A 22,457-nucleotide genomic window follows, 5' to 3' on the forward strand; every position below is an offset into this window, starting at 1 on the left:
TCATAAGCACGTTTCTATGGAAACTCACAGTGCTCCCAGTGAAAACAACAAGGAAATTAGCAAAGTTGCATATATACTTTGTTATATGTATATTATAAATACATTTTATATTATTATATATACTATATATTGTATATACATATGGCTTATAAAATTGCAGTCCCTTGCTCATAGCTTAAAATAGAGAAGGCACTCATGCTTTCAATGCACATAATACACATTAATACCCAACAGACACAAATACCACAAATTTTGCTAAAGACAGCACAACATTCTCATCTTGCTAAGTCACCAGGAGAAACTCTCTCTTGTAAAGAGAAGTTTTTGAAATTTAAGACTTAAGGCTTTCTCGTATCAGAATAGATCAGCCAAATGAATCCTCTCATCAATATTGGGTGCTAACGGCCATGCACATGAGAATGTAACTGTGGCAAAAGAGTTCTTTGCTGGAATATGTCAATCTTTAAAAGATAACCAAGCCTAAACCACAGATAACCGTTGAGACTAGATCTGTTGTGTTGTCAGCCATCTATGTCACATCTGTCTGGCATCAATCAAACATCAGGCTTTAAACTCCAGATCACAAACAGCGTGACTTCAGACACACTACTCAAGCTATCCATAGTTAGGCCACCTAAAATATTGATGGAATGAAGTTTCTGTGGGAACCTAACCCTGGGTCCTTTTCTCAACATTAAATTCATTTGACATTTAATGTTCTTTGTTGGAAGGGAAAAAGAGAGAGAGGAGGAAAACACAAGGAGCGATGCTGGCCAGCAGGTGTGATTTTGCATGTTTCTTATTCAAGCGCCTAGGCTGTGGTTTCAACGCCAATGGGGTGTTTTGTCTAACTGTCTGAGCTATAACATGTGTTGTCCCACAAACAATTTGTCACACCATGAGAGTTGCATATTTGGGGACAGAGATAGCTCATGCCATATGGCAAAAGGCGAGACTCTTGTCAATTATCATCCTCGGTGGCAGGTAATTTCTTAAGACTGCACGTCATGATCTGGTCAGAACTCTGTGTCTATTGAGTGCTGGGTGATAACCTTGACCAGGAAATGTCAGCCAGGAAGACACGGCTGTTAAAAGCCACAACGTATAAACGGCTAAAGAGCTTTCACACAGTAGCAACTTTGGGATGGTTCTTTAGAGAAAACAATGTTTGAAAAAGACAGATTTTACTACCAGATGCTGGTTTTGGCATAGATAACTTAATGAGGTTAAGGATAGGTCTTAAAAATATCAACTTTTGATTTTTTTTCCATTTGACATTTGTTTTATCCAGTTGTACTAGTGAAACGTCTTTGTAGAAAAGTACACAATTTAAAAGATAACGGAGCCAGCCAGTTGCATGAAACCATGCAAACAACGCAGTGTCGATTAAGCATGCTCCCGTAAGAAAGATTCAACGCAGTCAGGAGTGGGCATGCAGGGGGGCTTCTCTTTTTATAAATCATCCTACTGGCGTTCTGCTCATCTTTATCCAAAACAATAATAATTTTGAGCTTTTGCATAAATGTGAGAGAGAAGCCCTGGCAGAAATCTGGACCTGCAACCTGGTGAAGCAGTGGACGGCAGAAAAGAGAGGGCTGGCGTGTGGAGTGGCAAGTTGAGAAACTCTGAAAAATAATCAAAAAGAGATTTAGAGAATAGCAATAGGGAAGGATAGAAAAAACAGCTCGGGCCCCTCTGGGAACTCTCTTTTCCTGAGTCATAAAACCCTTCTGGTTTCCCCTTGTCTGGAATCACTGTCCACAACACTAGAAACAGTATGTCCTTATTTTCCGTTTTGAAAAGACAAACAACCACGAAAACAATTTTAGGGTAGTTTTAGTGCAGAAGAGAGAAAATTTTCTTTGCACCAAATTAATTAGGATATTGGGGAAAGGGACAAATGCTAGGGGGAAGGGCGCCAGCAGTGACAAATGTTGCCAGGAGTCCCACCCCACGACTGGCTTTCAGTCATGACCGCCGATGCACCAGCCTCAGTGGAGAGTGGTGAAGAATAGGCCTGCTTTAGAGTTGATTCAATTGAGCAGATCTGTATTGAATATTTATGACAGTCTTCCTGCAGATTCAGAGAATTACGTGGCCTAGGCAGATTTTCTAAGGCAGTGCCGACACTTTGATCTTCTAGGGGCTCTGACATCTGTTCTTGTCATCTGCACATTTGTATGTTCCTAGCAAAGCTCAGAGCAAGACCAAAGAACAGCAATCTGAGGCCCCAAAACTTGTCCAAAACAAACAGAGTGGAGATTTACACTTATTGAGATAATAGCATTGCACTAATGCTAGCCAAGAGGCCATCGGCCCATTTGGATTATAAAATATTCTATGTGCTGCGGAACAGAGAATATTGTTTTAGAAATGAATCCTAAGCTACCCCAGCCTTGCTGGCCCTTGAGTGCAGTATTATGGCCCAAGTTATGATGGCTCTTAGCCCCCATATGGAACTTTAGCCATCACCTCCTAAAGGGTTAACAAAAGGGTGCCGGGGTAGCAGAGCCCCACGGCTCAGGAACAAGCCCACCCTCGCTCGCTGGCTCCAGTCTCAGGCCACTGTGAGGTGCTGGTGCTCATGAAGAGAGCCCACCCTGCAAGGCCTGGCTCGCCTCTGCAGTGACATCTCGGAGCCCCCGGGACGCCAGGGCTAGCCCATGGATCAGGGAGGCTAGCGGGGCCCACGTGCCAAATCTCGTAGACTGGGCCGAGAAGCCACTTGTTGCTTGACTCCAAGCTCTCAAGCTCTTTCATGAACACAACTCCTGCAGCTTCTGTCCCGAGCACTCTCACGTGGGATGTGCTTCCCAGCTTGCCAGCCCACCCATTGCGCTCTCTCCCAGCACCCTCTGGCTCTCACAGGCCTTTCCACTTGTGAGCCCTTCATTAACCCAGGGGATTGGCTGCTGGTGGAATTTCAAGCACCACAGCAAGTTACTGAGAAAGGGGATGGTGTGGGGGAGGTAGGGGAGGCCTATTCCCCTCTCCAGTCCCACTCTGGGAGGAGTCGTCTTCTCCACGGGAGCACTCCCCTCCCAGATTCTTGCAAGACTGATGGCTCACTCTGGGTAAGACTCATTGGCTTCAAGTGGATAAGCACCATTTGTTGAAAAAACGATTTTTCCCCCACTGAGTAGTCTTGACACATGGGTTGAAAAACAATTGGCCATAGATGTATGGGTTTTTTTCTGGACTCTTTGGATTCCATTGGTCCACATGTTTATCCTATGCCCATACTATTGGGTTGGCCAAAAAGTGCCTTCAGTTTTTAAGTAAAAATAAAAGACATTTTTCATTTTCACCAAGAACTTTACTGAACAACATATTCACCGTTTTGTTCCCCTACCTTCTGCCATTTTTCAGGCAACTTCATAATTCCATCTTCCCAAAACTTTTTATCTTTTTGAGCAAAGAACTGTTCCAGGTGCCTTTTACAGTCTTCCAGGGAATTGAAATTTTTTCCATTAAGAACTTCCCAGCCAAGCTGTAACAGTTTTTGCCTGGTCATCAAAGAAACATGCAGTCTTGCGTTATCCTGATGGAAGATTATGCGTTTTCTGGTGACTAATTCCAGACACTTTTTGTCGAGTGCTGCTTTCAGTTGGTCTAAATGGGAGCAGTACTTGTTGGAATTAATCGTTTGGTTTTCCGGAAGGAGAAAACCAACCCCACCATATACACAACATCACCTTCTTTGGCTGAAGACCAGCCTTTGGTGTGGTTGGTGGTGGTTCATTTCGCTTGCCCCAGGATCTCTTCCGTTCCACATTATTGTACAGTATCCACTTTTCATCGCCCGTCACAATTTGTTTTAAAAATGGAACATTTTCATTACGTTTAAATAGAGAATCTCATGCGGAAATATGGTCAAGAAGGTTTTTTTCCCTTAACTTATGTGGAATCCAAACATCAAAGCAATTAACATAACCAAGTTGGTGCAAATGATTTTCAGTGTTCGATTTGGATATTTCGAGTATGTCGGCTATCTTTCACATGGTATAACGTTGATTGTTCTCAATTATTGTTTCGATTTGATGGCTATCAACTTCAGCTGGTCTACCCGAACGTGGAGCATGGTCCAGCGAGAAATCTCCAGCACGAAACTTCACAAACCACTTTTGACACGTTCGATCAGTCACAGCACCTTCTCTACACACTGCATAAATCTTTTTTTGCGTTTTTACCTTCCTTGAAATAATAAAGCATAATATGCTGAAAATGTTGCTTTTTTCTTCCACCTTCACTATTAAAATGGCTACACAAAAGTTCACCAATTCTGATAAGTTTTTTTTAAATGCATGCTGATATGACAGCTGTCACAATACAATCTAACAAAATTGTTTCGAATGAAGTTAAAGACAACTAAGTGCTACTAGAGCCATCTTATGGAAAAAACCAACCGACCCTTTTGGCCAACCCAATACACTATCTTGATTACTGTAGCTTTGTAGTAGGTTTTGAAATGGGAAATATGAGTCTCTAACTTTGTTCTTTTTCAAGGTTGTTTTGGCTATTCTAGATTTAAAACGTTTCCTACACTCTCCATCCATGCTGTGAAACTGTGTTCTCTCTCTGAGATGCCCCATACAGAGAACTAAAGAGAGCAAACAATGTCAAAATAGCTTTACCTTTATACTCTCTTTTCTCTGACTCGGTTATTTCATTTTAAAATACAAAAAGATCTTTCTCCTTCTCTCTCTACATTTCACTCCACTATCTCCATGGACTTGTACCGTATTTCTCTATTTGTAAAACCCAGAATCCATGTCCATATAAACATGGGAAAAGGCATCTATATCCCCTTTCTGCCAATGTCATACTTCCTGGGAAAATTCTGAGATGATTCTAAAAGGCTAGAATCCCTTAGAGTCTTGTATTTCACATAAAGAACAAGTTTAGTTTAGGGACCAATTACTTCCATTTGGGGTTAACGTCCTTAAGACGTTTAACTCTTTCTAGAGAATTAAAACAAATAGCATACGCACACCAGTTACAAAGTGAGAACAAGAAGAAAATCTATTTTAAGAGTCAGAGGCAATGTACCTTTCTGAAAAAAAAAATGCTGTCTCTTTTCTATTTGGAATCAAACAGAAATAAATTTCTTAAACTATCTACCCTTCACAGACAAAATGTTGTGTGGTCATAGACCCTGGAAACAACCGTGTATTTGAATAGGTGCTTAGAAGAATATGAAGATACAGAAATGTGTGTTTCACTCTGTGAACTGATTTTGCAGTCAATACTCCAGTGGTTTTTGTTTCTGATAAATACATTTCACTAAACTAAATCTAACCAGGGTTTTCAAGAAGGCTACAGAAAAGCATAAGGCAGCGTAGATGGGCAGCTATAGGGACACAAGAAGCACCAGCAGCTCTCCGAAAAGTTATAAGTTTAACAGCTATATTGGGGGCAATAGATTTGGTTCTGAGGGCCTTTTCTGCTTTAATTGGCTTTCTTAGAACGTGCCAGAAGGTCCTCAGCAGCCACACAAGAGCAGAACACGAGCCCAGGCAAACCTGCTGCTTCAACTGCTCCCTAAATCCTTCCATCCTTGACAGCAGGACTTCTGCCCCATAAAAGGAAGAAATCAAACTCTGGATGCAAGGCCTGTATTTAAAGAGGCACGGACTCTGGGCAACTGTGAATCCTTTATCCCTTTTATCCTCCATAACAGAAACAGCTCTGAAGAAATTCTCAGAGATGAAAATAATTTCAGCTGAGGAACTTCAATTGGGAGTGACTGGATGTGTTCAGCGTGACAGAAAACATTCGGAGATACGCAAATCTATAAACCCCTAACTGCGTGGGATAATTGCATGAGATCAAAAGTAGCACAGCTTTAATTTAGAAATACATTCTTCAAGCACCAAGCCAAGTGCAAATAGCAGAGAGTAGCATGAGATGGGGAGTTTAGTGTTATTACCTAATCCTTGAAAGTGGGGGGGAAAAAAAAAAAAGGCAACAATGTTATAGTTGCAACCCCAGTTGCAAGGTTAGGACTCATTTAGAGAAAAAAAGAAGTGTATTATTAGATTCTGTTTCAGAGGATATCTAATAATACGGCAAACATTGGGATCAAATTTTATGACAAATAATGCTGACCGTGAGAAGCAGCGGGTGGTGTGATGCTAAACGTGTTTGGGGTGTGTCTAATTATTGATCTATTCTGGAGTAGCCGAGAGGTCAGTAGAGGTACTTACTGACCATGCACTGTTTCACAGTAGCTGTGTAGACCTTGGGTTTGCTGCTCTGTGTCCACGTAAACTTTTCTGCCTGAATTTTTTTTTTCGAGATCCCCTTTCTTCCTCTCAGCTTTGACCACACCACAGGGCTTCCTCCTAGTGTGGGATGGATTTCCCGCAGAGATGGGAGCCGCTCCATCCTAAGGTCCTCTCTCCCTCCTCTGCTTCAGCCTGACCTTCACCCATGAAAATTTTCTTCAGGATCCTACCTTTCTTCATCCTTTAGAAAACCACACTCCTGGAGACAAGGCGAAAGGCGCGCGACTCCCTGAAACCCATTCTGCTTGGGAATGGCCTTCGACTGTGGATGGCGATGGCTACGGGACCCAGAAGAGCAGAGCACTCTTCATCTCCACAGGGGAACATCAGCCTGAAACGGACTAACACCACAGGAGGGTCTTAAGTTCGACACAAACCAAGAGCATCCTAACAACAACCACAGATCTGCTCTAATATTACACAGAGAAGATTCTAGAACTTCTCCCCAAACCACTGACATATGGTAAAGGGGCCTATGAGGTTTAGATACAGGTCTGTTAAAACACACGGAAGGTCCAGAGCTATGCCATCCAATACAATAGCCATGCCACCTGTGGCTGGTGAACACTTGAAATGTGTCCAGGGTCACTGAGGGACTGAATTTTAAATTTTATATAATTTCAAGTAATTCAAATTTTAAATTTGGAACGTGGTATAAAATATTTTTCTGTTAGACACAACTTTATTGTTTCAGTTGGACTACACTTGATTTTAACTGTTAGATCATGGAAGATACTAGTGTCATAGTACATCAGCACATATATTAATTCTAGTCTATATTAATAATTTTTAACACATCAATTACATATTGAAATAATAAGATTTTTGATATATTGGGCTAAATAAAATATATTGTTAAAATTAATTTCATCTCTTTCTTTTTCCTTCTAAATGTGGCTACTAGAAAGTTTTACCATATATATGTGGCTTGCATTATATTTTAATTGGATAGAGCTTGTCTATAGGACAAGTGAGGTCTTCGAATATAGAACAACAAAGCTGTGGCAGATCTGGGAAGGAGAGGGGATTGGCAGTGGGTTACAATGCCGTTATTTCTTTGGTTTTTATCCAAGGATAATTTCTTTCAAATGGGGAAATGGAAAATGTTTAAAGTTTGCATTTTTTATTGTGTAACAATAATGCTTAAAACTTTTCATATATTGCCAACTGGCCCTCTGCCCCTAAAATAAATTCTTAAGCTAGGGAATAGAAGGACTTTGTGTACGATGGTCCAGGGTAGGATTGTCTGACCTACAGCCCCAGACTCTTGGGAGAACTTGGAGCTATTGCAAAGAGTCCACAAATCCATGTGGGCCAAGCAGTGTCTGTAGACTGAGTAAATAACCTCTGGTCTATACTGGCACTACAGTCTTTCAAAAGTGTAGGCGATGCCACGATTAATAAAATACAAATTCACTTTAACATGTTACCAAATTCATAGTAGTTAAGGGGTTATCATATATTCTCTCAGTCAAAAGACTCTAAAGTCAGCTATGCACACCTGAAGCGTTCGTTGGGTCTTTTCTAGCTCATTTGGTGCCTTTGTGCAAATTACAGCAAGGCAAGCCAGGGATTTCAGCCCCAGCTCATCCCCAAAGGTGTGATCTGCACAACAATACACTGTAGTCCTGATATATTTTGATATTTAAAAACTTCTTCAAGCTGAAAAGGCTAAATTTGTATCCTGGAGAATGCTGTGGACAAAAAATGTTGCCTCCCATTTCAGTAAACAATGAATTTTTTGTTTTTTTTTTGCATCCATGCTTCTTTTTATTTTTTCTTTAGAAGGCATATGAAAGGAAAAGTATCAGTAATGCACTAATCTCCACAGCAAATCATGAGACAAACTGGATCTTGCAGATGAATATAAGGTGATTTAAGTATTATAAAAACATAACGGACATTGAATACTCTTCAAAAGCACGAAAACATCAATGGCCCAAGAAAGGGAGAAGACCTTTAAAGCATACTACAAATTATTATTTTTTTAAACATCTTTATTGGAGTATAATTCCTTTGCAGTGGTGTGTTAGTTTCTGCTTTATAACAAGGTGAATCAGCTGTACATATACATATATCCCCATATCTCCTCCCTCTTGCGTCTCCCTCCCACCCTCCCTATCCCACCCCTCTAGGTGGACACAAAGCACCGAGCTGATCTCCCTGTGCTATGCAACTGCTTCCCACTAGCTATCTATTTTGCATTTGGCAGTGTATATATGTCCATGCCACTCTCTCACTTCATCCCAGCTTACCCTCCGTCCTCCCCGTGTCCTCAAGTCCATTCTCTACATCCGTCTCTTTTCTTTTTAATTTTTGTGATTTTTAAATTTTTTTATTTTTTTGAATTTTTGAATTTTATTTTATTTTTTTATACAGCAGGTTCTTATTAGTTATCCATTTTATACATATTAGTGTATATATGTCAACCGGAATCTCCCAATTCATCACACCACCACGCTCCCCGCCACTTTCCAGCCGTGGTGTCCATACGTTTGTTCTCTACATCTGTGTCTCTATTTCTGCCCTGCAAACCGGTTCATCTGTACCATTATTCTAGGTTCCACATGCATGTGTTAATATACGATATTTGTTTTTCTCTTTCTGACTTACTTCACTCTGTATGACAGTCTCTAGATCCATCCACATCTCTACAAATGACTCAATTTCGTTCCTTTTTATGGCTGAGGAATATTCCATTGTATATATGTACCACATCTTCTTTATCCATTCATTTGTCAATGGGCATTTAGGTTGCTTCCATGACCTGGCTATTGTAAATAGTGCTGCAATGAACATTGGGGTGCATGTGCCTTTTTGAATTATGGTTTTCTCTGGGTAATGCCCAGTAGTGGGATTGCTGGGTCATATGGTAATTCTATTTTTAGTTTTTTAAGGAACCTCCATACTGTTCTCCATAGTGGCTGTTTCAATTTACATTCTCACCAACAGTGCATGAGGGTTCCCTTTTCTCCACACCCTCTCCAGCATTTGTTGTTTGTACATTTTCTGATGATGCCCATTCTAACTGGTGTGAGGTGATACCTCATTGTAGTTTTGATTTGCATTTCTCTAATAATTAGTGATGTTGAGCTGCTTTTCATGTGCTTCGTAGCCATCTGTATGTCTTCTAAGGAGAAATGACTACTTAGGTCTTCTGCCCATTTTTGGATTGGGTTGTTTGTTTTTTTAATATTGAGCTGCATGAGCTGTTTATATATTTTGGAGATTAATCCTTTGTCCATTGATTTGTTTGCAAATATTTTCTCCCATTCTGAGGGCTGTCTTTTCATCTTGTTTGTAGTTTCCTTTCCTTTGCAAAAGCTTTTAAGTTTCATTAGCTCCCATTTGTTTATTTTTGTTTTTCTTTCCATTACACTAGGAGGTGGATCAAAAAAGATCTTGTTGTGATTTATGTCAAAGAGTATTCTTCCTATGTTTTCCTCTAAGAGTTTTATAGTGTTCAGTCTTACATTTAGGTCTCTAAACCATTTTGAGTTTATTTTTGTGTATGGTGTTAGGGAGTGTTCTAATTTCATTCTTTTACATGTAGCTGTCCAGTTTTCCCAGCACGAATTATTGAAGAGACTGTCTTTTTTGCATTGTATATCCTTGCCTCCTTGTCACAGATTAGTTAACCATAGGTGCATGGGTTTATCTCTGGGCTTTCTATCCTGTTCCATTGATCTATATTTCTGTTTTTGTGCCAGTACCATATTGTCTTGATTACTGTAGCTTAGTAGTATAGTCTGAAGTCAGGGAGTCTGATTCCTCCAGCTCAGTTTTTCTTCCCTCAAGACTGCTTTGGCGGGCTTCCCTGGTGGCGCAGTGGTTGAGAATCTGCCTGCCGATGCAGGGGACACGGGTTTGAGCCCTGGTCCAGGAAGATCCCACATGCCACGGAGCAACTAGGCCCGTGAGCCACAACTACTGAGCCTGCGCGTCTGGAGCCCGTGCTCCGCAACAAGAGAGGCCGCGATAGTGAGAGGCCCGCGCACCGCGATGAAGAGTGGCCCCCGCTCGCCACAACTAGAGAAAGCCCTCGCACAGAAACGAAGACCCAACACACCCAAAAATCAATCAATTAATAAATAAATTTATAAAAAAAAAAAAAAAAAAAAAAAAAAAGACTGCTTTGGCTATTCGGGGTCTTTTACGTCGCCATACAAATTTTAAGATTTGTTGTTCTAGTTCCGTAAAAAATGTCATTGGTAATTTGATAGGGATTTCATTAATCTGTAGATTGCTTTCGTTAGTATAGTCATTTTCACGATACTGATTCTTCCAATCCAAGAACATGGTATATCTCGCCATCTGTTGGTATCATCTTTAATTTCTTTCATCACTGTCTTACAGTTTTCTGCATACAGGTCTTTTGTCTCCCTAGGTAGGTTTATTCCTAGGTATTTTATTCTTTTTGTTGCAATGGTAAATGGGAGTGTTTCCTTAATTTCTTTTTCAGATTTTTCATTAGTGTATAGGAATGCAAGAGATTTCTGTGCATTTATTTTGCATCCTGCAACTTTACCAAATTCATTGATTAGCTCCAGCAGTTTTCTGGTGGCACCTTTAGGATTATCTATGTATAGTATCATGTCATTGGCAAACAGTGACAGTTTTACTTCTTCTTTTCCAATTTGTATTCCTTTTATTTCTTTTTCTGCTCTGATTGCCATGGGTAGGACTTCCAAAACTATGTTGAACAACAGTGGCGAGAGTGGACATCCTTGTCTTCTTCCTGATCTTAGAGGAAATGTTTTCAGTTTTTCACCACTGAGAATGATGTTTGCTGTGGGTTTGTCATATATGGCCTTTATTATGTTGAGGTAGGTTCCCTCTATGCCCACTTTCTGGAGAGTTTTTATCATAAATGGGTGTTGAATTTTGTCAAAAGCTTTTTCTGCATCTATTGAGATGGTCATATGGTTTTTATTCTTCAATTTGTTAATATGGTGTATCACATTGATTGATTTGCGTATATTGAAGAATCCTTGCATCCCTGGGATAAATCCCACTTGATCATGGTGTATGATCCTTTTAATGTGCTGTTGGATTCTGTTTGCTAGTATTTTGTTGAGGATTTTTGCATCTATATTCATCAGTGATATTGGTCTGTAATTTTCTTTTTTTTTGTAGTATCTTTGTCTGGTTTTGGTATCAGGGTGATGGTGGCCTCATAGAATGAGTTTGGGAGTTTAATCACAGTTTCAATTTCATTACTTGTGATTGGTCTGTTCATATTTTCTATTTCTTCCTGGTTCAGTCTTGGAAGGTTATACTTTTCTAAAAAATTTTTCCATTTCTTCCAGGTTGTCCATTTTATTGGCATAGATTTGCTTGTAGTAGTCTCTTAGGATGCTTTGTATTTCTGCGGTGTCTGTTGTAACTTCTGCTTTTTCATTTCCAATTTTATTGATTTGAGTCCTCTCCCTCTTTTTCTTGATGAGTCTGGTTAATGGTTTATCAATTTTATTTATCTTCTCAAAGAACCAGCTTTTAGTTTTATTGAGCTTTGCTATTGTTTTCTTTGTTTCTATTTCATTTATTTCTGATCTGATCTTTATGATTTCTTACCTTCTGCTAACTTTGGGTTTTGTTTGTTCTTCTTTCTCTAGTTCCTTTAGGTGTAAGGTTAGATTATTTATTTGAGATTTTTCTTGTTTCTTGAGGTAGGCTTGTATAGCTATAAACTTCCCTCTTAGGACTGCTTTTGCTGCATCCCACAGGTTTTGGATCACCGTGTTTTCATTGTCATTTGTCTCTAGGTATTTTCTGATTTCCTCTTTAATTTCTTCAGTGATCTCTTGGTTATTTAGTAATGTATTGTTTAGCGTCCATGTGTTTGTGTTTTTTATTTTTTTTCCTTGTAATTCATTTCTAATCTCATAGCATTGTGGTCAGAAGAGATGCTTGATATGATTTCAATTTTCTTAAATTTACTGAGGCTTGATTTGTGACCTAAGATGTGATCTATCCTGGAGAATGTTGTGTGTGCACTTGAGAAGAAAGTGTAATCTGCTGTTTTTGGATGGAATGTCCTATAAACATCAATTAAATCTATCTGGTCTATTGTGCCATTTAAAGCTTGTGTTTCCTTATTAATTTTCTGTTTGGATGATCTGTCCATTGGTGTAAGTGAGGTGTTAAAGTCTCCCACTATTATTGTGTTACTGTTGATTTCCTCTTTTAGAGCTGTTAGCAGTTGCCTTATGTATTGAGGTGTTCCTATGTTGGGTGCATATATATTTATAATTGTTATATCTTCTTCTTGGATTGACCCCTTGATCATTATGTAGTGTCCTTCCTTGTCTCTTGTAACATTCTTTATTTTAAAGTTTATTTTATCTGATATGAGTATTGCTACTCCAGCTTTCGTTTGATTTCCATTTGCATGGAATATCTTTTTCCATCCCCTCACTTTCAGTCTTTAGGTGTCCCTAGGTATGAAGTGGGTCTCTTGTAGACAGCATATATATGGGTCTTGTTTTTGTATCCATTCAGCAAGACGGTGTGTTTTGGTTGGAGCATTTAATCCATTCACGTTTAAGGTAATTATCGATATGTATGTTCCTATGACCATTTTCTTAATTTTTATGGGTTTGTTTTTGTAGGTCCCTTTCTTCTCTGTGTTTCCCACTTAGAGAAGTTCCTTTAGCATTTGTTGTAGAGCTGGTTTGGTGGTGCTGAATTCTCTTAGCTTTTGCTTGTCTGTAAAGCTTTTGATTTCTCTGTCGAACCTGAATGAGCTCCTTGCGGGGTAATCTTGGTTGTAGGTTCTTCCCTTTCATCACTTTAAATATATCATGCCACTCCCTTCTGGCTTGTAGAGTTTCTGCTGAGAAATCAGCTGTTAACCTTATGGGAGTTCCCTTGTATGTTATTTGTCATTTTTCCATTGTTGCTTTCAATAATTTTTCTTTGTCTTTAATTTTTGCCAGTTTGATTACTATGTGTCTTGGCGTGTTTCTCCTTTGGTTTATCATGTATGGGACTCTCTGCGCTTCCTGAACTTGGGTGGCTATTTCCTTTCCCATGTTAGGGAAGTTTTTGACTATAATCTCTTCAAATATTTTCTCAGGTCCTTTCTCTCTCTCTTCTCCTTCTGGGACCCCTATAATGTGAATGTTGTGTTTAATGTTGTCCCAGAGGTCTCTTAGGCTGTCTTCATTTCTTTTCATTCCTTTTTCTTTATTCTGTTCTGCAGCAGTGAATTCCACCTTTCTGTCTTCCAGATCACTTATCCGTTCTTCTGCCTCAGTTATTCTGCTATTGATTGCTTCTAGTGTATTTTTCATTTCAGTTATTGTATTGTTCATCTCTGTTTGTTTGTTTTTTAATTCTTCTAGGTGTTTGTTCTTTAATTCTTCTAGGTATTTGTTCTTTAATTCCTCTAGGTCTTTGTTAATCATTTCTTGTGTCTTCTCGATCTTTGCCTCCATTCTTTTTCCGAGGTCCTGGATCATCTTCACTACCATTATTCTGAATTCTTTTTCTGGAATGTTGCCTATCTCCACTTCATTTAGTTGTTTTTCTGGGGTTTTATCTTGTTCCTTCATCTGGTATATAGCCCTCTGCCTTTTCCTCTTGTCTTTCTGTGAATGTGGTTTTTGTTCCACAGGCTGCAGGATTGTAGTTCTTCTTGCTTCTTCTGTCTGTCCTCTGGTGGATGAGGCTGTCTAAGCGGCTTGTGCAAGTTTTCTGATGGGAGGGACTGGTGGTGGGTAGAGCTGGCTGTTGCTCTGGTGGGTAGAGTTCAGTAAAACTTTAATCCTCTTGTCTGCTGATGGGTGGGGCTGGGTTCCCTCCCTGTTGGTTGTTTGGCCTGAGGCGACCCAATACTGGAGACTACCCGGCTCTTTGGTGGGGTTAATGGTGGACTCTGGGAGGGCTCATGCCAAGGAGTACTTCCCAGAACTTCTGTTGCCAGTGTCCTTGTCCTCTCAGTGAGCCACAGCCACCCCCCACCTCTGCAGGACACCCTCCAACAGTAGCAGGTAGGTCTGGTTCAGTCTCCTATGGGGTCACTGCTCCTTCCCCTGGGTCCCGATGTGCACACTACTTTATGTGTGCCCTCCAAGAGTGGAGTCTCTGTTTCCCCCAGTCCTGTCCAAGTCCTGCAATCAAATCCTGCTAGCCTTCAAAGTCTGATTCTCTAGGAATTCCTCCTCCCATTGCCAGACCCCCTGGTTGGGAAGCCTGAGGTGGGGCTCAGAACCTTCACTTCAGTGCATGGACTTCTGAGGACACTTATTCTCCAGTTTGTGAGTCACCCACCCAGCAGTTATGGGCTTTGAGTTTACTGTGATTGCGCCCTTCCTACCATCTCATTGTGGCTTCTCCTTTGTCTTTGGATGTGGGGTATCTTTTTTGGTGAGTTCCAGTGTCTTCCTGTCGATGACTGTTCAGCAGTTAGTTGTGATTCTGGTGCTCTTGCAAGAGGGAGTGAGTGCACATCCTTCTACTCTGCCATCTTGAACCAATCACTATGTCTGCGTCTTTATTCCTGTCCTGCCCCTAAGTTCTTCAGAACTTTTTTTTTTTTTTTAAGATTCCATATATATGTGTTAGCATACGGTATTTGTTTTTCTCTTTCTGACTTGCTTCACTCTGTATGACAGACTCTAGGTCCATCCACCTCACTACAAATAACTCAATTTCGTTTCTTTTTATGGCTGAGTAATATTCCATTGTATATATGTGTCACATCTTCTTTATCCATTCATCTGTTGATGGACACTTAGGTTGCCTCCATGTCCTGGCTATTGTAAATAGAGCTGCAATGAACATTGTGGGGTACATGTCTCTTTTTGCATTATGGTTTTCTCAGGGTATATGCCCAGTAGTGGGATTGCTGGGTCGTATGGTAGTTCTATTTTTAGCTTTTTAAGGAACCTCCATACTGTTCTCCATAGTGGCTGTATCCATTTACATTCCCACCAACAGTGCAGGAGGGTTCCCTTTCCTCCACACCCTCTCCAGCAGTTATTTAAACAATGAATGTTGCCCAGCATCAAGCCATCAGCCACTGTAGCTGCCCCAGTGTTGTGCCCTGAGGGGATTTCAGGATGGAGAAAAACAGAATACTGGCCCTAGATAGTTCAGATGCTTCTGAAACAAAAAATTCCAATAAGCCCAGACTCTTGCATCCTTCCATACATAGAAAAGCATTAAAATCATTATTTTGAGATGTCTGGTTTTTGTGATTAGCAGTAATCTTTTGATGTCTGACTACATTTTTTTTTTTCAGCAAAAACTCCTCTATATCTTGGCTCCTCCCTTACCTGTTTGGAACTGTCCCTCAGAGCTATCTGAGAGGCTGTCTCCTGGCCTGTAGTCCTCAGTAAGTTCCCTAAATAAAACATAACTCTCAACTTTAGGTCGAGTGTGTTTCTGTTGTTGTTGTTCTTGTTTTTTTAGTCGACAATACCCAACGACTATCAAGTAAGATATGGATGCTCCACTTCCCAGGAGCCCTGCCCTTGTCATTGTCCTGAGTCGGTGTCCCTGCTTTAGACCTGGAGCCTGGTGAGGTATGCTCCTGTGTTCTCAGCCAGGTCTCAGGGCCAGGGTGGGCCCACCATTGGCACTCACATCATCTATCCTCACAGGGACTGCAAACAGGAGCCAGTGGTCCCATGGCCCAAAAGGTTCTGGAACGAGCAAAGTAAAGTTGGAAGGAAGTTGGAATCAGGATCCTCTGACCTTTAATCTAGGAATTCACAGTGTAGAGAAAAATATGCTATTTCTTCAAAATGTGTTAGAATTTATTTAAATTTAGAACAGGGTTTCTCAACCTCTGCACTCCTGACATGTTGATAATTCTTTGTCATGGGGCTGTCCTGTGCATTGCAGGATGTTTAGCAGAGTCTCTGGCCTGTACCCTCTAGATGCCAATAGCACGCCCCTCCCAGTTGCAACAATCAAAACGTCTCCAGACATTGCCAAATGTCCCCTAAAAGGTAAAATTGCCCCGGTTGAGAATCACTGATTTAGAATATCAAAACATTTGTGGTATTAGCTTATTTTCACAACTTACATATTATAGCTGCGAGTATATGGACTTCAGACATATCTTCCAACATATCTGGAGTCAAATCCTGGCCCACACATTACTAGCTGTGTGACCTGGAGAAAGTAACTTAATATCTCTGCTCCTCAATTTCCTCACCTGTAAAATGGAGCAATAACTGGGCTGTTCTCATAGAGATGTTGTGAGGATTAATAAGACAAACCTCTTAATAGGTGAGATAAATATCAGCTAGCACACTCCCCAGCCCCCTTTTGTACTGGTCTAATACCTGATATTTATGGATTTAGTCTCATGTCAAGGCTGCCTCTGGTCTTTGAATTAGTGTGGCAACTAAGAACCCCCGAAGTCCAAGTACCAGGGTTCAAACTCCAGGTGCAGCCTGGAATGCACTGCTAAACCTCTGAAACCATAGTTTTTCATCTATTTTTAAAGAGAGAGATAATGAAAGACTCTTCCTTACAGGGCTGTTGTGGGAATGAAATGACATATTCAGAGGCTGAGATTATTAACCATTATTAGGTGCTGCAAGGCTGCACGTGAATGCAGGGAAAAGCAAAGGGAGATGTTTTATAAAATTCTGAGAAAATCCTAGTTTTTCTCAACCTTCCTCCCCTACTGCTGCCCCACCTCACCCCATCCCACCCTGGGTAAATTTTCTGGAACCCCAAAGCCCTCATACCTCATCTTGTGAACACCTAAGGGGTCATAGCAGTTCCTCCTGGCTACCTCTTGGGGATCCTCTTCCTGTTCCCGGAGGTTCTCCTCAGTCTCCCTGGGCTGTGCTGTTCCCAGGTCCACTCTGACGACCCCCAGGCTCTTACTGTGGTGAAGCCAGAATTTTCTTCATGCCACGATCACGCTGAACTGGACGCAATGCTCTTCCCGGCGTTGCAGTCTGTGATTTGGCCACAGATTCTCTGCTGAGTCTCAATTTCCTCACCTGTAAAATGGGGCAATCCAAGTACCCTCTTCTCCAGGAAGCCTCACCTCCTTCAGGAATGCTCCTCATTCCTCCTACGCTGGGCATGTCTCTATCCCTGTAATTCTACCTCCCTTTAAAATAAACCTGTTTCCTTTTCTAAACCATGAACTCCCTCAAGTCAAGGACTACGTCCTATTCATATTTATATCCCATGATGTAATTCCTGCCACAAGGCAGATTCTCAATAAACGTTTGTTGAATGAATGAGTGGGAGAGAGTAGGACATATGATCACGTTCAAAACTCTAAGTGGGACAGGCTGGTATTTTCTTCCCTTCTCACTCTTCTCTTGCCTTCACTTCCCAGATATTTGCTGGGAAAATATCTTTTGTAAGATGAAGCAGAGACTGACGCTCGGTTAGCAGAGTAACTCGTGGATGCTCTGCTGTGAAAAGTGGTTAACATTTCAAGATAAATGTGATTTGAGTTGGGGCGTTTGGTTTCTCTGGGGAAAACCTAAAGAATCTACTGCTGCCCCTTCAGACTGAAAGCACTCAGCTGGGAGGGCCCTGGGAAGGGCGGTCCAAGGGCAGACGGGACTGTGGGTGAGCAAGGAAATCCCAGTTAGCCTCCGGGGTGGGCTCCAATATGGACAGGCAGTGCCCTGATGGGAAAGGAAGCAAGAATCTGTATCATCCTCTGGGTTCCGAGTCTTCAAAAGCATCTAAGAGTAAGATTTTCTTTCTGGAAATCACCATACCTGGAGCCTCCCACCGTCACTCCCAACAAAATAACTTGACTTAATTAAGAGGGTACATTAAGAAAATGGACAACGTTGATATTATGGTTTACCTGCTGTGGTTCAGAACTACGAGGCTGTCCTTGTGGGTTATCCATAGAATGAAGGTTTGATTGACACTCTCCAAACTGGGAGACCACAGTTCCAGCCCTATTGGCACAATTTACAACCAGGTCAAAACTCAGATGACTGGGTCCCCATTTCCTCCCAACTTGCAAAAATGAGAAGTTTTATACTTCACTGAGGGTCAACTAGATGGACTAAAGCATCACATTGTTGCTGTCATGGCAAGGATGCAGAATAAGAAACGGATCCTAACATGAACCCTGCCAATAATTTGCAGCGTGACCTTTTTTAAGTTACAACTTTCCCAGACTTCAATGTTCTGACCTGTTCAATGGAACTATTACTACTAGTTACACTGAGTTCTCAGGGATGTTGTAGAGATAAAATGAGACATTAGATTAAAAAACATGTCTAAATGGTTAGGTGCTGTGCACATTCAAGGTACTTTTGTTACCAATTTTTAAATAACTAATGTGCAAAGGTTTCTCTTCATTCAATGGACTGCATATTAAGTGTGGAATTGCAGCAGTTGCTGCAGTGTTATTGGACAGCCAAGGGCGGTGGGCAAGAGAAAGGAATATGAAAACAAGAAAGATGTGCTCCATGGCCTTGAGGATCTCCCTGTGTCCCAGGAGGGATAAAAAGCACACACAGCAATAAATCTCAGGTGGAATGTGTTAAACACCAAAGAAAACAAACAAAGTATTTCTGGGGAACATCTTTCTTCTCACCATGCAGATCACCATCATTCACAACCAGCAAACACTGACCTCTTGGGAAGCCAGAGGAGGTAGTGGATTTGGGGTGGTAAGCTCTCTGCTCTACAGTTTTTTCTTCTGATGTAAATCAAATCCAAATTTAGACTAGTTGAGCAAGACGGTTTTGCAGCTGTTTGGACAACATTATGGCCAGAAGGTCTGATTCAAAAAATTAAAAAAAAATTTTAAAAACCTGTTTGGCAAGCAGAGGTGAAAGTCAGCAGCAGCAAGCCCATCACAGATGCACGAGGTGCTACACAAGTAACTTTCAGCGACATTTTCCAGGCTGAACCCAAGCATACACCTGCATAACAGAAAAATAGAGAATGTGTTCAAAGGGTGGGAGCTGAAGGGAACAAAGAAAGGCCTTTTGGGAGAAGTGCAGCAGCTGCTTGCAAAATAGCCTCTCCTCTGAGCCCCAGGGAAGACAGGAATGAAAGTTCAGCTCATCTGCTCCACTACTTGGCGCTCTCTTGGCCTCAGGGGTATCCACAGTCCTTGGGACTAACTCAGGGCTTCAGCGGAGACCAGTAAAGTGAGACGTGGAGAAGACTCCCCGTTATCCTGCCACAAATCCTTTCACGTCCCAGTCATTTTAGATATGGGGCTTCTCACCATTTCCTGCTGATCAAAAGATGACTCCAGGTTCAGACATCTTGGTCAGAAATTTTGTTCCCTAAGTTTTTCCCTGAGTTTTCCTTCGCTTGGTTTCACTTTTTAATTTCCATCTAGTCCCCAGAGGCTGCCCTAAACCATGCTCCTTCTCGGGCGCGCTCAGGACTATTTACAGATGGAAGTCTTATGCATCCCTTAATTGTCTGTCAGTCAAGCTATTAACAGGGACTGATACATCATAAATGTCAACTGTGGGCCATTCATAAAACTGAACACGTATATAGTCCTTTCCCGCATTCCTTCAGTTATTTTAAGGAAACACTCTTTTGTTCTAAAGTACTGTATCAGCTGGGACCCAGCCTTCCACATAGCTTTGGAAGCATGTCCTTTGGGCCTGTGTTACTCTCTTCCTCACTCTCATGTACTCTGCCTATTCCAGAAAGCTTGCTTCTAGAAAACTGATAGTGAAAGCATCTAGAAAAGTGACAGTGGTTGCACATACGCACCAAACCCCCCAGACTTTTAATTCAGATTGAAAGAAAGAGCCTCAATTTTTGGTGTATTAGTTTCCTATGGCTACTGTAACAAGTTATCACAAACTTGGTGGCTGAAAGGTCAGAATCTAAAATCAGTTCACTGGGCCAAAATCAAGGTGTCCGTCAGGCTGCACTCCCTCTGGAGGCTCTAGGGGAGAATCCTTTTCCTTGCCTTTTCCAGTTTCTAGAGCTGCATTCTTTGGCTTGTGGTCCCTTGTTCCATCTTCAAAGCCAGCAGTGTCACATCATAGTTCAATGTCATATTTCCTTCTTCTACTGAGTCAAATCTCTCTCTGTTTCCCTCTTATAAGGATAGCATATAGACGCCACCCTGGTAATCCAGGATAAACTCCTCATCTCAATCTCCTTAATTTGATCATATCTGCAAAGTCTCTTTTCACACAAAAGGTAACTTTCATAAATTTCAGGGATTAGGACCGAGGTATCTTTGGGGGCCGCTATTCAGCCTATCACACTGGCAAATGCATTTGCTGTGGATCTGAAATGCTGTTCAAGAAAGGTGCTGCTTCCCTGGGTTCCTGCTGCATATTACAAATCCAGGATAACCCACTATTTTGTAACTGAGAAAAAAGGAGTAAAAATCTAAGCATAATCAGGGCAGAAAGCCCTTCAGTGTTGATTACAGCAGGGCCTCACTAAAAACAAAACAAAGAAACGAAAGCCTCCATTTAAGCATACCAGGGGTCTAGGTTTGCAGGCACCACGAGAAGAACTTGGAAGAGTCCCACGAGCAAAGACCACACTCCAGGCTCACTCCTAACACGTGCAAGGACAGTGCAAAAGGACAAATGGAAGCCCACATAGCATGTGTCTAGAATATTAAAAAATACAAATCAAGATAACATTAAGTAAAATGTGTTCTCTCCTCCTACATTGTCCAATAGAGCTTCACAATGACACGAAAGCCATACTTGAATTTAGGAAATTTGGACTTCCCGTGTTTTGTCAGGAAACTCTGAGGGGGAGTGTAGAGAGATCGCCACAGGCTCCGGCGCCTTCTCTTCCCACCTCCCACCAGCACTTTGAGGGGCTCGCATCACCTGTGGACACTCCAACCCACACCTCCTAAGCTCCGTCCTCACTTCCCCATAAAAGCTGCCCATTGGCTGCCCTCAGGCCCAGGGTCATTTCCTCAGCAGGACTACCTGCCCTTAGATGAGCAAACAGAGAAAGAGGACTGTGCAGGCCCTGGCTTCAGGTCATTTGTGCAGGGAAGTCAGGGTTACAGATACCCAGGTCATGAACTGGGACCGTGCTTCTCTGGGCAAGGACTATTTTTCGTCGTGTTTTTAAAATGTCCTTTCCACTATGGACCAATATGTTTATAAAATACAACTTAAATGTTTGAGAAGTGTCCAATGCTATAGAAAGCACTGGACACGGACTCTTATTTAGCTCATCGCGGACCAGTAGCAAGCAGACCACACTTTGCGTACCACTGGATGAGAAGATGAACACAGGTGTTCTACGCTGCATCTCAAATCACCACAAACTTAGTGGCTTACAACAACAGATATTTATTATCTGGATTTTCCAGGGGTCAAGAGTCCAGACATGGTTTACCTGGGTCTTCTGCTCTGGGTCTCACCAGGCTGCAGTCGAGGTATTAGCCAGAGCTGGGGTCTCATCTGAGGCTCAGGGTCCTCTTCCAAGGTCACTGGCTGTCAGCAGAATTCCATTCCTTGTGGCTGTAGAACTATTGGCAACTTGCTTCTTTAAGGCCGGTAGGGGAATCTCTCTTGTCAGGAAAGGCTCAGTCCCCCTTTTAAAGAATTGGACCTAATCAAATGAGGCCCAACAGGAACAATCTCTCTTTCAATTAGCTTACAGTCAACTGACTAGGAACTATAATGATCTCTTCCAAATGCCTTTGCCATATAACATAATCTGATCACAGGAGTGACATCCATTATATTATTAGGTCCCACCACAGGGAGAGGGGAAGATACAGGGGGTGGGAATCTTAGGTGGCATCTTAGAATTCTTCCTACCACAGTGGACTGAAGATGGTTACATCCTGTGGCCCTGTGGACTCTTCTTTTCATGGTGAGAGGAAGGTCAGAGAATGACCTCTGAAAGCTCAGGGCCTGGGGCAGAGGTCCCTCACCCCGGAGAGAGGTACAGCACCCCCCATCATAGTTTAGGATTAGAACTATGTCAACATTCCCTTCAGAAAGCCCAGACTCCAATGCTGAAAGACTCTCCTCCATTCGTTTGCTTTCCTACCAATATTTCTTGCCTCCCCCTCACCTTAGTAGTGCTTATGGACAGACAGGTTTTTTGCAGCTGTATTAAATCCATATTTTGTAATTCTGGAGTTACCAACATTTGGTTGCTTGGAGATTGACATATTATCAGTAAACACCAGAAAGCTCCAATTCCCTTTCTATCAGGAGCTGAGAGTTCATCTGGGCTCCTTGTTTA

At 41.6% G+C, this 22,457-nt stretch overlaps 1 long non-coding RNA gene across 1 annotated transcript in view; it reads right to left on the reverse strand.

Annotated features, from left to right (window-relative positions):
• Positions 1–995: 995 nt before the first annotated feature.
• LOC309611878 overlaps positions 996–22,457 on the reverse strand; it is a 28,113-nt gene continuing 6,651 nt past the window's right edge. The window contains exon 2 of the long non-coding RNA XR_014234807.1: positions 996–21,795. This is a non-coding gene — a long non-coding RNA (uncharacterized lncRNA). The remainder of the gene's footprint in view (positions 21,796–22,457) is intronic.

Source organism: Balaenoptera borealis (assembly GCF_965194805.1).
Source record: "Balaenoptera borealis genome assembly, chromosome: 15".
In the NCBI taxonomy this organism is placed as follows: Eukaryota; Metazoa; Chordata; class Mammalia; order Artiodactyla; family Balaenopteridae; genus Balaenoptera; species Balaenoptera borealis.